General features: G+C 39.8%; 1 long non-coding RNA gene and 1 pseudogene across 2 annotated transcripts; one reads left to right on the top strand and one right to left on the bottom strand.

Annotated features, from left to right (window-relative positions):
• Window positions 1-957: 957 nt before the first annotated feature.
• On the top strand, window positions 958-7,878 carry LOC129377648 (uncharacterized). Of its 2 annotated transcripts, none has more exons than XR_008607949.1 (6): window positions 958-1,043; window positions 1,464-1,618; window positions 2,255-2,424; window positions 2,994-3,136; window positions 7,321-7,438; window positions 7,557-7,878. It is a non-coding gene; the product is annotated as an uncharacterized LOC129377648 (long non-coding RNA). The 2 variants fall into 2 exon arrangements; XR_008607948.1 differs by having other exon boundaries at window positions 7,542-7,878.
• The window catches only part of LOC129377647 (alpha-tectorin-like), a 25,311-nt pseudogene continuing 14,449 nt past the window's right edge, over window positions 5,906-16,767 (bottom strand).

Genomic DNA, 16,767 nt, shown 5'->3' with positions numbered 1-16,767 from the left:
CCTGAATGAAGAAGACCAAAATTTGGCCTAGTGCTATTCGTGTCAGTCTGGTGGTGTTTTTATCTGATGCATCATAAAGAGCTATCCTGCTCTCCCCGCTTGACAAACCAAGATAAAATGAAGTTAGAACCGATCCACTGCCCAATTTATCTCAAATCCTCGCCAATGCAGATCTAATTTCAGCCTCTTAGTACCACAAACAGGAAGAAGAGTCAGTCGATAAACAGCCCATGGTGACTGTCGGAGGGAGTAACGAGGTGGAGTGGTGGCGGGGGTGGAGAGACATGGTAACACATTGGAAAAGAAAAGCAGAGAGGTTATTACCCTGCATCCAGTCTCCTGCTCCATCAGCCCCTGGCCTTATTCCTGGGCTAAACCTAATTAGAGCAAGCAAGCAAATTAGCTAAAAGGATTTTAAGTAAATTGGAAATACTCAGAAAACTTTACACAACTGGGTCAAAATAAATCACCGGAAAACTGCATAAGGCTTTGATTTTCTCAAACATGATCTAAGTTTGTTTGTAGATAATAACAGGAGGTGGAGGAAGGACAGTAAAAGAGAAAGAACTGCTTTCGGCTTTAGGCCATAGTTACACATTTCAGCTAATGCAGTTTTCTGAACTCAGAGATGATGATCAAATAACTGCTTGCAAAACAGCAACTGGTCATGAGGCTTGACCTCGGACCATGCAGCGTCATTTACTATGTTTAAAAAAGACTTAGTATGTTTGTTAAAGGCATACCTTTAACACTGCGTTCTTTTTAGATATTTCCAGTATTTTATATACTTTTTATTTGTCAGCAACTCTATGTTACATAATTATTTTTAAATATGTCACAGAAAACTGTCCCTACATATCATATGACTAAAAGCAATTCATCAAATTGTTCCTAAAAACACATTACCTGGAAACGTCAATAATGCCCGTGACGTCACACGTCCAAGATCCCGCCCCCTTCTTCTCTCTGCTGTGAGGCCGAAAGCTGCTTTACATGCAGATGTGATGTGCAATTCATCGTGTTTCGATTCAGCTGCAGAATACGTAAGGCGACCTACACACCAACTCTGCCAGATACCTGTAGAGCAGGTGTTTAAATGAGCTAATCTACCTCAGATTAACTAATAACTGCAGTAGCTATATTTCACAGATGATTTAATAATAATCAAAAACACACATGGAGCCTAAACATGCAATATTGTAATGGGCTAAATGTTCTGTTCTTTGTGTGGAAAATGTTTGAGTGTTTTTTCTTTGTTTTTTGGGGGGGTGTGGGGGGTTTGGTGTTGAACCCTGAAGCGTGAAATGGCGTTGTTCTCAGTTGCTATGGCAACTGTGCGAGTGAGCGAGGAAAAAACAGTGTATTTGAGTTATTTTTAAAATATATTTTTTCTGTGTTATATTCCCTTTGCTGTGGCGCTTTGAACTAAAATTAATAATAATTAATAATACCCACATCTCCAGGTTTCACTTATTAAACGGAGTTGCACGTAGTGTTGTGCGCATGCGCAAAATGTCCGAAGTCCGTAGAATCTGCTTACAAACATCGGGGACAACAGATTACCGAGCCAAATGGAAATATTTTCTCTGACACGGACTATGACTAGAAAACATCAAAGGTAAGACTGAATTTATGTTTTGTCTTGATGAAATGAGCCTTATGTTTCCTCTCCATTGGCTGCTGCTTGCTCATAAAGCGGTGAAACGTTTCTGTTAGCTTTGCTAATGTGGCTAACACTGTGTTGCAACACTTAGAATAAATGCTAAATTTAGCATAAATGCTAAACGTAAATGCAGGTTTAGCATTTATGTTTTATGATTATTACTATCTAGCAGGGTGTTGTGCATATTTTTGGCATTGCTACTAACTTTTCCTTGTGTCTGCTGTAGATTTCTAATTAAGCTAAATGTAAATCGGTGCACAAGCGAAGCTAACCAGCTAATGTTTAATGTGACACCAAACATTGTCTTGACGTTCACTCTGAGCATTCAGTCACTCTGAAAAAAATGTTTTTGTTGTGATTTTATTTAAACAGATTTAATTTCCACCTTTATGGCGGTTACTTTTTTTTTTTTTTTACAAAATCTCAATTGCTGTCAGAATACGTTTGCACCAATGAAAGCTATCTGAACATCTGTGTGTTAGTTTTACAAAATAATTGTACAAAACTTTAACGCTGCACTTCTGCACTCTCCATTAAAATAATGGTTATATGTCTGATTTCTAATGTCCATTGCATTTATTCTTACCTTAGGTTAACATAACTTTAAGGAGAACATTACTTAAATAAATATATAAAAGAACTTAGAATATATAAAAACAAACATATTTCTACGAGTTTCCGAAATCTGCTGGGATTTCTACCACCACCCTGACAACTGGAGTCTGTGTTTTATTGAAGAATAATGGGATCTACTTTGTTTGGTAAGTTATATTTATTTTTATCATATTACAACCAAGCACAAGGCTCGGGTGTAAAAATTCGTATAGTTGGTTACCATTGCTTTTTTGTGTGTTATAATTTGCAAAGGCAACATGGTAGAAGTGGGACCACTGTCTCAGACTTTATATTTAATTTTCTGAATTACTTCGTTTTTCTTGTGCACAAAATCTTTAAATATGATTATTCCTCTAACCAGCATAAATTTATCTTATGGTACCAGCTAGATTCAGTTTCTACAAGCTTCTTTAAGTGTAACAAGTGTTATAACAACAAGAAACATATTTATTTATTTTGGTTATTCGTATTGTTCCTTACCTGACCGAAACACTTTTAAAAGCTCTGTCTTTGTTTTAACCGTGTTACTTTAAGAATGGAAGCCCCTCCTATTTATTTCTTATTCTGTGGTATTGTCTTTAAATTTTTTGCGCCCCTTATTCCCTTCCTTTTTTCATGTTATCTTGTGGGAGAGGTGTGAAACGTAATTATTTAAATGAACCTACGATCGCAGAATAGCAAATTAACTCTAGTTTTGTACTTTTGTTTTGTGTAGGACTTGGAGCGGTTGGCCTATAACACAATTTGTTGTTCTCGTTAGAAATGAATTAAGAAATCATCAATTTCAAAGAAATCCTGTATCACTGCCCTGATCATTCAATAAATCCAGAACAACAAAGAAATTATCCAGTTACACAAGTAAGTTCTGTTTTCGCATATGAATTTACTATTATCCTTCAGACATGACAAGAATGAAGATATGTTCTTTCATCAAAAGGCCACCACTGAAGACAGACATTTCAAGAATTTTCATCAGTTAAAAGATTGCTTTAACAAAAACAGTCATCATCAAGTGTTAAAATCTGATTCAGGGCCCAAAACAGCAAAAATAACCAGCTTTCATCTTCATGCTTATTGATATAACTACAAATTAAGATTCTGATAACCTTTTGCTTCTTGGTCTTAGAGATGTTTTTGACAAGGTCTTACCTATAAAAAACAATATTAAATTGGTTTAAGGTGATCTTAACTGAACACCAGTTCTTTGTTATGTTTGTTAGCTATGTAAGAAACCATTACATTATTAGCAGTGGGGTTCTTCAAGGTTCAGTACTCGGTCCTGTCCAAACCCTAGGTTAGAAAAAATACCTTTGTTTTACTTCATGTCTGATTAGATTCACTTCAGTTTGAAAAACTGAGATTTAACAAGCACATCACTAATATTCAGAGTAGCATATTAACAGCTGTGCAATACCACTAAGGTTTTGACTGTACTTTTTAAATCAGAATGTTTGATTCATTCCTGGTATTAATGGAAAGAGAGAAAATGTATGGATTTTAGAACAAAGTCTCAAGTTTAGATTTTACTACTCTCTTTGCAGCAGTTCGCAGGTGGTCAACAGGGCTGACATCAGGTCTGGAAAATGGGGAATAAGCGGGTCAAACGTCAGACAGTTTCCTCTCTGACTCTTTCAATACACCACACAGGGGACTTCATGAGGGAATCCAGTTTGATCCACTGGGTCCTCAGCAGCTAGTAAAAGTCAACAAGCTGTCACTCATATTTCTCCTTCACATGCCTACATAGTTGACTTCCCTCTCAGCTTTCTTTCTTTCCCTTGACCTGGACATCTCACTTTCTCTTCAGAACCTATAGTAGTAATAAGTAAATATGTTTTAAATACAAACAAAAAATAGGTTACTTTCTCTTACTTTTACTAAATCTGCTGTCTGAAGGTAAGGTAAGTGTAAAGGTTATTTTGTTTTTGTAGCACATTTTCATCAAAAAGGCAATACAATGTGCTGAGCAGCCCCTGTAATGAGTGTTGTCTCCAAAGGAGAAGATGACAAAGTGATGCCATGGCAGCAAATGATGGGACAAGTCCTGTCCCAAGTAGGTTTGACAGAAGACTTAGGAGTTTCAAACTCTTCTATTTTGCATCCAGAATAGAAAATCATTTTATTGTCTCACAGAATAGACAATCAAATGAAGAAGAAAAAGAATATATATTTACCCCATCATGTATATAACATATAAACTTCATATTTTAAAAATATTAGGGGTGTGTTGTGGTGGTGCAGGGGTTAGCACGCCCCACGTTTGGAGGCCTCAGTCCTCGTCGCGGGTTCGACTCCCGGTGCCGGCGACCTTTGCCCATGTCTTCCCCTCTTTCCTATCTGTCTACTGTCAAAACTATGAGCCACGAGCGCCGCAAAAACCCAAGGACTGGGTCTGGCTAGATCTGCTGGTAATCTTTGTCAGATCAGCTTTGCTCTCCCGCCATCTAGTGGCTGAAGACCAGCTCTCCACCTTCTCCCTGAGTTATAACAAGGAAAAAAACTATGATATAATAATTATAACATCTCATTAAATATTATAGGGACAAAAATCAGGTCTAATTACAGATGTTTACCAACAACTAATGATAATGAGAATTAAGCCATTGTTACAACAGTTGATGTTACAAGCTGTCCCATAACAACAAGCTATTAAGATCCATAACTGAATAAAATATAATACAGAACATGTCAGATCCAAAATGTAGAGTTTATTAAAGCTTTCATCAACAGTAAAAAGCATGCAAGGCTTTTTTAAATTGAGTATTTTTCCCACCACACAAAATATCCTTAGATATAAATTAAACAGTGAGAAAATTCTTCTTAATTTCATTCAGTTTAATATTTTAAGATCGACAGGGGAATTAAACTTGAATCTATTCCCTGGATTTAATTGGTCATGATGATATATGTCTTCATAGGAAATTAATCTGTTTACTTTGTATAGTTCCTCGAGATATGTGGTGTGAAATGGCATTATATATTAATGAACTGAATTGAATTGGCCTGAATGACCAGGGTGTAAAAGGCATAGCACCATGCTTTTCTGGCATGTCATTATCTCAATTTCTGCCTTCTCTACAAGCTAATGCAGAGATTTTCATAAAGATTTTTTTCTAAAAGATTTTTATATTGTAGGATTCAGTTTAGTTGTTGGAGGCTAGGAAGATGTTTTGTTTCACCAGCGTGCAAGATCCAGTCTGGAAACCATTGTATTGCTATGATGCTAAATGACACAAAAAGACAAAGGGTGCAACTGGGATCGGCACCAGGTAGTGGCTGGGGGTCAGCTTTTCAACTGAACCCATAGTGACTCCTCCCAAATTACCACAGAAAAGACTAGTGATCCAGAACACTGTAGGCTGAAGAACATCTGCCTCACTGGATTTGCATCATTTGGGAGAACTCAGGCCCGCTGGCATAGTGATCACTCCTCCAAAGTGATGACTATAAACCATTTTTATAACTGCTAATGTTCCATAAAAACAAATTAACCTTTGGTAATGAGTCAGAACATGCCATACACCAAACATACTGTTTATTAAGGCTTTTATCAAAAGCAAAAAGCATAAAAGGCTGATGATCACATTAATTTGAATTCCTTTATTCTTTTTTTTATAGTTGTGTACATGTATCTAATACCATATATAAATATTTAAATACTTAAACAGAATTTAGACAAGGATAAAATCATTCTTAAATCATTCTTAAACTCAGTTCAACACTGAGATGATTGCTTCAGACACTAACTTTTTACATATATGTAACCTTAACTTAATCCAACCGTACAGTTAATATTTTACTCTCTCAGCTGTTACCAACAATTAATGATGATAAAATCCACAGAAGAAACAAAAAACTGATTATATTAATCCCACAAATGGTGAAAAACACAATGGTGCATCAGATTGTATAAAAGCAAAATTACTTGAAAACACCTCCTACCAACATAAATTATTAAAAACTTTTACTTGATCTTAGAGTGTGATTATTCTTTATCAATTGACCAGAATTCTGGTCATCAGCAAACTGACAATCACGGTAACAATTGATGTCAGATGAGCCACAGCACTGTTTCTTTGGATTAGTCCACCTGTGTGAAAAGGAGATGTGAATAGATTTTGTGAATCAATTGAAATATGATCTTTGTAATTACAAAATAATGAAGATATGATAGAAATTTACCAGTGTTTGGTGGTGCCCCGAGTACCAGTGGTCCAATAGACAGAGCTCCAGAGTCATGGTAAGATATGTCCCTCCGGATTAGAATGTGGTTATCCGGGTAGCAGTGCTGTAAAATAAAAGCAAGTCAGCAACATTTTAAGCCTCTGAAGATGTTCAACTTGATCATACACAATATTGCCATAAAAAGCACACCAAAAAAACTTACAGCTCTGCAGTTGTTGTTTCTCAAAAGACACAAGTGGACACTGCAGTGCAAGAAAATTTGTGTGTGGTTGGTGAAGGTGAACATCCTGAAGGAGAAACGAGATACAGTGGAGACACCGTTCTGAATCATCTCTACGGTTCCATCTTCTGGACTAGGACACCTGTGAAGCAGAAGCAGATGGATCAGTTAGACTGACAGCAAGAAGACACTGAATTAAATTATGAAGACAACAATATGATCTCACTTACTGTGATGTAATGAGATCCCAGCGGACAGGATAGTTTGCTTGGTTGACTGGCGTGGCCCAGCAAGAGTCCACAACTGTGACAAATTGGCGTTGATCCACCCCTTCCGTTCGCACCTCCAAGTAAAACATCTCATCAACATCCATTTCTATGTGTCCATTTGCGCTGAAGGGGGAGAGGAAGCCTTCATCCTCATAGGGGATCATCCTCATACGATACGACCCAGTGCCAATAGGAAGCTTCTTCCTCAGAATGCTGTAGAATATGCATTTATTATGACTACTCTTAAATCTACTCTAATTTGCTTACAGGATTACATTATAAATAATAATCAATTAAAACATAAGTGTAATTGGACACAATGCTCAAAGGAAGCAAACAGATAAAATTGTGGCAAAACCTCTCCACAGGGCTGATGTCCACAACCATTGAGAGAGCCTGAGCCACAGGGTAAACACAGGAGAAACGCAGATGAAGATTCTTCTGATGGTTGGTCCCATTCCCCTGAATAGTATTCTCATACATGAAGTGAGTTCCATTTCTCTAACAATGACAAAATGAAATCAATCAACTGAAGAAACATAGCTGAAGCTTTAGAGAAGATGTTCTAATTCATTAACTTTACCATAAGGGTTGTACCACACAGATGGTCGTCATTGTCAAAATGGAAGATGAGTCGTCCGTTCTGGAGAGTCCCATTGCAGGATCTGTCTTGGAGATGGAGAGCACTGGAGTGGAAGCCCGCTTCAAACAGCTGGCAGCGAGATACTGACATGGTGCCAGAACTGCTGGAGCATTCAATGTTTGCATCTGCCCACCAAAGACAGAAACATTTAGGCTTTATTTACTCAGATGGGAAAAAAAACTATCTATAATTTCTATTTCAACGGGGACCTGATAAGACAGCAGCACCATTTACATGAATCGTCATTTACATTCAATGAAACATGTTAAGTTTTAAAAGCATCAAAGCATACAATAATAAAAGCAACTAATGAAAAAATGAATATCAAAAGCAACGGCAGTTAAAACTCTCTTCTTCATGGTCATTCAGTAGTGTTTTTAGTTCACCAAGTGTCACTTCTGTCAATTTATACTCTTCCTGGAAGAGTCCAAGCATAGGGGGCAACATTTAAATGATGACTTCGCAAGATCTGTTCTATCTCTGTGCACAACATATGCAAAAAAAGCTGCACCCAAATTTCAAACCGGATGTGAGATTTACCATAAATGGAGTCAACAAGAGGGAAATAGTCCCAGTAATTTATAAACAAAAAGGAACACATTTGACTGTCTACAAATACAGAGAGAAAAGTGACAAGCAACTTTATACAAATAACAACAATGCTATACTGAGTCCAGTTTCTCAAGATATTCCATCCATCTTCTTCTGCTTATCCAGCATGAGGCATCCTAAGTAGAGGCCCGGGCCACCTCAACTTCTTCACTTCTTCTTCTCGATGTGAAGAAGAAGTGGCTCTACTCTGAGACCCTCCCGGATGACTGAACTTCTCATACTATCTCTGATTGGAAACAAGCCCGACTTCCGGCAATGCGGCCCAGACTCTAACACCGGTCATAAGGGAACCTAACAGCCTTTATCAAAGGGCCCGGTACCCCATACTCCAGGAGAACACCCCATAGGGCTACCCAAGGGATACGGTCGAACGACTTCTCCAACACATGTTGACTCCTACACACACTCCCGGGCCCCGTAAAGGGTGTAGAGCTGGTCCAGTGTTCCGTGACAGGACAAAAACCATATTACCCTTCCTGAATCCAAGGTTAGACTATCTGACAGACCCTCCTCTCCAGGACCCCTGAATAGGCCTTGCCAAGGAAACTTAAGAATGTGACCCCTCTAATTGAAGTACACTCTCCAGTCCCCATTTTTTAACAGGGGACCGCCACCCAGGTCTGCCAATTTGGGGGGAGTCGCATTAACCATAACAACCCTAAAACATCCAGAGCCTTAAGGAACTCCAGGCGAATCTCGTCCACCCCCAGGGCCTTGCCACTGAGGAGCCCTTTAGCAACCTCAGCGACCACATCCCCAGAGATTGGAGAGTCTAACCAAGAGTCCCCAGTCTCTACTTCCTCAAGGGAAGGCATGTTGGTGGGATTAAGGTCTTCGAAATATTCTGCCCACCAGCCCACAATGCCGCCTCAAAGTCCTGCAGAAGTTTTTTTTCCGTGGCCTCTCCAAACTCCTCCCCCTCCCAAGTTCTTGCCTCAGTAACCATCAGAACCGCATGCCACTTGAAATATCAGTACCTATCAGATGCTTCTGGGGTCCCCGAGGCAAAAATACTCAATAGGTCTAATTCTTCAGCCTGACACCATTGCTCACTGAAGGTCTCCACCAACAGGTTCAAGGGTTGCTGCCATGACTGATCCCAACAACCTTGTGACCACAGCTCTCATAAGCTCCCTCGACAATGGAGGCACAGAACATGGCCCACTCTGATTCAATGGCAAGGTAATGCTTGAAACCTAGAAAATACCAACTATGAAGTACTAATGAGCAAACCATGTTTCACAATGCAATGTAATTATTGCTACCTCTTTTAATATTAAAAACGTTAAAGTTTTTCCCTTACCATAGCTCTCATCGTTGGATCTATCATAGTGCTCATCACAGAAGCAGCCGTACACACCATCTTTCTTACCACACCATTCATACTCCACACAATCCAGCTGATCACAGGGGTCACTCTCATCTGAAATGATGATATCACAAATGAAAAAGGAAATTCATCACATATGACTAACATGTCATTGTTCTGATAATGTAGTGAACCAAACAAACATACCACAATCCAAAGGAGAGCGCCAGTCAGGGATGATTAGACCCAAGACGGTGCAAGTTTTCTCATAAGCAGATACAGCAGAACACAGCATCCCATTAGTGGACGTGTAGAAGCAGAGATCGTAAACACAGGACGTAAAAAATGGTTGGGGGTCAGAATACAGATGACAAGAACTGAATGGGCCACTGGTGTTGGTGATGACGCTGCACAGTTCTGTGTATTCTTCTATGAAGCGGCAGTCACTCAGTCCATTATCGCTTCTCTCATCAGTGGATTCGCATCTAGAAAAGTTGTTAGATATTTAAAACATTTTTAATTTCTGAACAAATGTTTGCAATGGTTGAGATTTTTTAGGGTAACTATGGAAAAGTCTGAGCTCACCCTGCTTGGCTTGTCTCTGATCTCCAGCTGTGGCCAAACTGGTTGTCGTTTTTTGCCAATGTACCATTTGGCAAAACTTTGTCATCCGTGGGATCACCATTGAAGTTCCCACACATTCCACTTACTCTGTTCTGGTAGTTGCGGCCCATCCTGACCAGTAAAGTACTAGAGCCATCAAACTGGACTATGACATCAACAGCATCAAACACTATGTAATTTCCCTGCTTCATCACCTGACCAAAATTTCCTGCAGTGGTGGGTAGAGAAACCTCAGCTCCATTTACCTGTTATGATGAAAGTTCAGAAAGTAAGACTGAAGATTTAAAACAAACAAAAAAAGCTTTTTATCAGTAATTTAAAATAAAACTTACCTTCACTCTATTGCTAGATCCGAGCCTAACATGAACACTCTCTGGATGATTTGAGAGGTATATATCAACTGATGACACGAAAGACACAAAGTTGTTTCCTCTGTGCTTGTTGGTGGCCACGACTTTATACTGAGTTTCATTGTTGCTGTGGCTCAAACTTTCAGTGATGACGTAGGAGCATGATCCCTGAAAATGAGCTAGGGCCCCATCGAAGGTGATGTAATGTGGGTCACCCCACACAGTACAGGTAGACATGGCATCGTGACAGCCTAGCTGGCCCTCTCTGATGGTGCACTCTTGTTCAGGAGTGCATGATGAGGGATTACAGAGCAGGACATTGGATGCATGACATTCACACAGTTGGGAGCAACCGTCTGTCCAAAAGGACTCACCAGCCTGCAAGAATAGTAAAAGTATATGACAATAGTAAGCTGCAAAACTGCAATATTCATGATCCACCTTTGCCAAGTTTCCACTGCTTCCTGACTATTAAGGCTTTGTTAATTACTGGATGAATTTTTAGACTTTGTACCAAACAAATTTGTGTAATGTCTCAGGTGGAATCTGGAATGAAAACCCCAACTTTTAAACTTGTATAATGTGTAGAAGATGTCTATGCATTTATGTTCATTCCACATTATATCTTTTTAATTGGTAAAGGGCACCAGTCCCTTCATGGCGAGTTGCATTTGGAATTAATTATACTAATTATATTCTGCTCTTTAGGTTAATTTTGTACCAATGGCTACGTCCTCTCTTGCTGACCATTCAGTCCAGCTTCATTGAGCATCTTCTTCTGCCTCTGGTAAATAGAACTGTCCTTGAATAATTATTAGAACAGGCCAATTTCAGACACCTAGGGATTGTACCAAGGAGACTTGAGGAGGTGCATAAATATATATATTTTTAATTTTGGCAGATAACTTTTATGAGATGTCACACAAGGAGGCTTTATGTTTGTGTTGTTGCCTTGAACAACAAGGCAACACAAAAAGATGAATTAACACTTATGTGCTGACTGTCCGCTAAATAATCAAGCATGCATTGAATTGAAATGACTTACATTGAAGTAAAAGCCATCATGCAGACAGCCACAGCTTTCCAGAGGCACACAGCTTGTTCCACTCCTGGAAAAACCTTCATCACAGAAACATCCCTCAGAGCAAACATGGTCACAGGCAGCATCTATGCTGCTGGTACAGGTGTTGCCACAGTCTGTTCCACACAGCTCATAATGGCTGTTGGCTGGGCACTCAAGTCCTGAGGAAAAGAAGGACAAGTTGATTAAAACAAGCTCAAACATAGAATATCATATTTTGAGAGACTTTTGAGGAAGATACTTTTTTTGATTGAGTACTTAAATAGCACACTGCCTTCCATACTCACTGCAAGTGGTGTTTTGCCTCCAAGGGTAGATTCGGACGTTAGCAGACTGACAGGCACTGACATATGTCTCTAGAGCCCTGCACAGAAGATCACTGCCTCGATTTCCCGACACGCAGACATCAAAGACGCAGTCACTGAAATATGGAGCTGGATCCACTTCCTCGTGGCAGAAGCTGAAGGGGCCATCAGCTGCCTGGATCACCTCACACTGGGCCTGGCGGATCGATCATCGTTGCATTGTGCGCATGAAGAGCCACAGCCGTCACTGCAGTGTAGTTCCCAAGAACCTTCCAAGCAGGCCCCAAAGCATCTGCTGAGTTTGGTCAATGCTCCACTTGGGGTGTGGAAGTCATCATTTGGATTTCCATTGAAGTTTCCACAAAGTCCACACATCTTTCCTCTGATCAAGATAAGAAAGACTGAATCACATTCTATATATATTTAAATATGAATGAAAACCCAAAATGCTATACAAGTATTGAAAGCAATCATATGTAAGAAACATGTTTAAATTAGCATTTTCTCTAGTGAGCAATATAGCTTGATCATTTTTCATAGTTAGTTAACATGCTAGCTATAGGGGTAAAATGTAATTAGCCAGCTAGTTAGCAACAATCAAATCTCAGGCTATTAGGTTTTAATAAATATGCACTGATTAGGTTTTTTGTTACCAATTCCGATCACCAGTGAGGGCCGATCAATCCGGTCACCTGGAGTGGCTGTTAATTTTTCGCTTTAGGTAAAAATACTGCAATGTGATCTGACAAAATGGAAAAATTATCTGGGAATAAATTCACCAGTACACTATTTAATATTTAATCTGTCTCAAAACTTTTCTAATGTTTTTTATCGTCAAATAAGCAAAGGAAAGCGCCACCTGGCGCCTTCCTTTGCTTATTTTTGTCAAACTTGGGTTACACATACTGTTGATAAAGTACACGGCTTAACATCATGGATGCTCTTCTTACATGACTATTGTTCTGACAGTCCCAAAGGAGTCAAACATGTTTACAGTGCTAAGCCTGTCTTCCAAAATAAGATGTACTATTAATGCCAAACCCAATCACAGGCTGGAAAACACAAAGTATTACTAAAGTATTGAAAATAAATAGGACAAAACATGTTTGAATTGGTATTTTCAGTAGTGAACTAGCTAACTATATTGTTAAAATGTTCTTGAACTTGTTAGGTTGCTGGCTAAAGCTCTGGAATATCTTTGCGGTGCCTGTTAGCAACATTTCGAATCTAAGGTTGTGAACTTCTGAAAATAGCTGAGTAAAAGTTTTTCAAATAAAATCAAATTTGATCAGATGTACTTTGCCCTAATTGGGAGATTTTTAAGCAGTGGCAGGGTGGCAAACAGAAAAAGTAATATTCTCTGAAAAACTGAAGTACGAAATATAATGTAAATTTTACAATAAAACTGTTATCTAAGAATGTGCATACGTCCAATGATAATATACTCTTTAAGCAGTCCTAAATGTGCATGAAACTGAGCAAAATAAAATTTAACATGATATGAGAATTAAGTTCTTTGAATGAGTATATAGGCTACCTGTAGTCTGGAGATACAGAAATGGACACTGTGCTACTTCCATCATACACGACGCTCAGTCCAAACTCTGCTTTGACAAATGTTTGTGATCCACTTCCAAAAATAGACAGACTTCCATTGAAGACAATTGGAAGATTTCGTGTGATTCCGTTTATCTGTGATTATAAACAAGATTTCATGAAAGATGCACATGTGATGTTTTTACACTAGTACTGATACAGATATTAAGAGCTGACTAGTTTGACATTATTCCAAGAATAAATGTTTCAGCTTATAACAGTATTTGCAAAAGTAATTTCCAATCACCGTAAGACAATTTGAAACATCTTGTGAAGTCTATCAGAGAAAATTGACTTACCTCCACAGTACCCCTCTTGCCTCTTGACATACGCACTTGATAGCCCAAGACATCTACAAAAACTTCAGCCGTGATAGAAACTGGCAGTCCAAACCACGGTTCGTTCTTTGCTTTCACAGAAAATTGATGAGGGTTCAGAGTTTCATTGCAAACTGTTGCCAGAACATAGCGGCAGCTTCCCTGGAAGTCGTAGGCCTTGCCATCAAAGGTCAGGTAGTGAGGGTCTCCAGAGGCAGAGCAGGTGCCATGAGGGTTGGGATGGCAGCCAAACTCACCCCCCACAACATGGCAGGACTCCTGAGGTCCACATGCATTTGGGGAACATTGGACTACACCAGTTTACACCATTACAGGTACAAAAGCTCTGACATTCTTCCCCATCCCAGAACTGTTCACCAGCTTGCCGATAGCGTCCATCATGAAAGCATCCACAGGATGTCGGAGGCACACACTGGTTACCATTGAGGACAAACCCATCATTACACTGGCAGCCCTCCTGGCACTGAGTGTCACAGGTGAAGGGGAAGGAGAGGCTGGGGCAGGAAGATGGACATGAACTTCCACAGAGTTCATAATGGCTGTTTGATGGACATGTTAGTTCTGTTGGGGGCCAGAAAAGGGGAAAAAAGTAAAGTCATCATGTATATGTTAATTTCAAAGGTATCTATCAAATGTGGTTCTAGAACTTACCACAGCCAGTTTGCATTCCTCCACTGTCCCAGGGACACACCATTATGTTGACACATCAGTGCATAATCTCGTAGGACCTCACATAGCGTTGATGCTGGATCACTGAGCCCTGGAGGATTCCTACACATGCTCTACCTGCTGCCATGGGTTCACTCTAGCCCACATGATGTAAATGGTCCAGTGTGTGAAGTAAGAACTCCACAATACTCACTGGAATTGAAATTAGTTGTAGAGTTATGAGGTCTGCTTTCCACACAATGATCTGCCAGGGAGCATCTCGCCAACTGTCCCCAACATCTGGGAGTCACTGACTAGACTACTGTTGGGTGTACGGAAGTCATCATTCTGGTCAGCATGTAGTTTCCACAAAGTCCACCTAATAAACCACTGTAGACACCTGGTGCAGTGACACGGACAAAGTGAGGCCAGACAGTCTGCAGCGTTACACCAAAGGCTGTGCGAAGGATGACACTGTGAGTGCTGCTTTGGAAGATGCGGATTCTGTTGGACCCAGAGCTGAAAGGCAGTCTGATCAGCTGACCATCAACCTTTAACACATTTGAAAACAAAAATTTCAAGAAATATTTGGGGTACATGTTCAAAATATTCCAAAACGGACATAGAAATTGACTTGAGCACTTTTCATCACTTTGGAAAAGTTCCAGATATAATTAAATGTTACTAATACAAAATGTACTGGAGAGAATGTGTCCATTGTTTGTAGACATTCTATGAATAGCTTATTCTTTACAACAGTTTTATTGAGTAGAGCTCAAACAAAACTTCTTTCTTACTTTTAATACATATTTGGATTGTTCTGATTAAACAGATTGAAGATAAGCCCACTCAGGGTCGTCTCAAAATATGCAATATGTACATCAATCCTTTTTTTATCAAGATATTTTGTTTGAAAATTCATTAAATGGTAGTTAAATGTAATAATCTTCGAACAAAGCTACACTTATTATATTTTATGTACTTATTTTATTTGTAGAAATGTATTTGTTACTTACCTTAACAGTGCTACGACTTCCCATCTCAACAGCAACTTGTGTTCCCTCTGCTTCAAACTTTAGCACATTAGAGAAACCCTGCGCCCCCTGTGGAACTTTTTCCACAGTGATCATGAAGTGCGAGTGATCAGAGGATCCCATAACTTTGACAAGGGTCAAGCGACATGCTCCTGGGTACTGGTACATCACTCCATCAAATGTATGATATGATCCTGGTCCTCTTATCCAACATGTTGCAAAACTGTTTGGTGTGCACCCTCTTACTCCATTCTCCACCGTGCAGGACTCATGTTGACCACAACTGTGAGAGCTGCAAGTCATGGAGCCATAGCTACATGTACAGCGCCTCCCACAGTCTGCATCCAGTATGACTGTTTCTCCTGAGCGATAGTAGTGACCATCAAAGCTGCAGCCACAGTCAGCATGAGGGACACAGACCCCTCCACTTAGAAGGTAGCCTGAATTGCAGACACAGCTCTCTTGACTAGGCAGGGGCAGTTGTCAGTGGAATTGGGGTTGACACATGTAGATGGACATCCTGTACCCTGGGCCTCAAAGTGGCTATTTCCTGGGCAGGGTATTTCTAAACACAAGAGACATTTATTCTAAAACACTAAATATTTGACAGCACTTATGTTGTAAAATAAACGTTTCAGACTGCCAGACATACCACAGAAACCAGAACTCCGCCAGCTTTGTGCTGGATCCCATTTTGTTGACACTGACTTGAGTAGACATTTAGGGCTTGGCACAGAATGGGCTGATATCCTCCTCCGACACAGAGATCATCACACAGCTATCCACATAAGATCCTGGAGCAAGTTGTTGATGGCATGCAGCAAACGGTCCTGTGCTGTTCTCAAGAATACCACAGTGGGCAGAGTTTCTGTACAGTGATGTCTGAGCTGCTGTGCAGCCGGCACAGGCCAGACCTGAACACTGAACCTCACAGCTGGGCTCTTCATCTCCAGATATTTTCCAGCTCTTGGCAAAAACCACATCAGAGCTCACCACTTCACCCTGACGGGTTCGAAAGTCATCTCCAGGGTGATTGTTGAAATTTCCACAGAGTCCACACGTGCTATTTTTGGTATGTGTAGGCACACTGATACGGACATATGAATACATGTCATAAGACACCATCAGGCCAAAGTCAGTGCTGACGATCACAGAGAAACCTGACTCATAGACCTGGATAGAGCCATTTCTGAGGGAAAACGGAGTTGTTGCAAAGCTTCCATTAACCTGAAAGGATGGCAACAATTGAATTACAAATATGAACAATGGTAAAAA

The sequence above is a fragment of the Poeciliopsis prolifica genome, unplaced genomic scaffold, assembly GCF_027474105.1.
Source record: "Poeciliopsis prolifica strain line A6 unplaced genomic scaffold, Auburn_PproV2 SCAFFOLD049, whole genome shotgun sequence".
In the NCBI taxonomy this organism is placed as follows: domain Eukaryota; kingdom Metazoa; phylum Chordata; class Actinopteri; order Cyprinodontiformes; family Poeciliidae; genus Poeciliopsis; species Poeciliopsis prolifica.
This window is presented reverse-complemented; position numbering and strand designations above follow the sequence as displayed.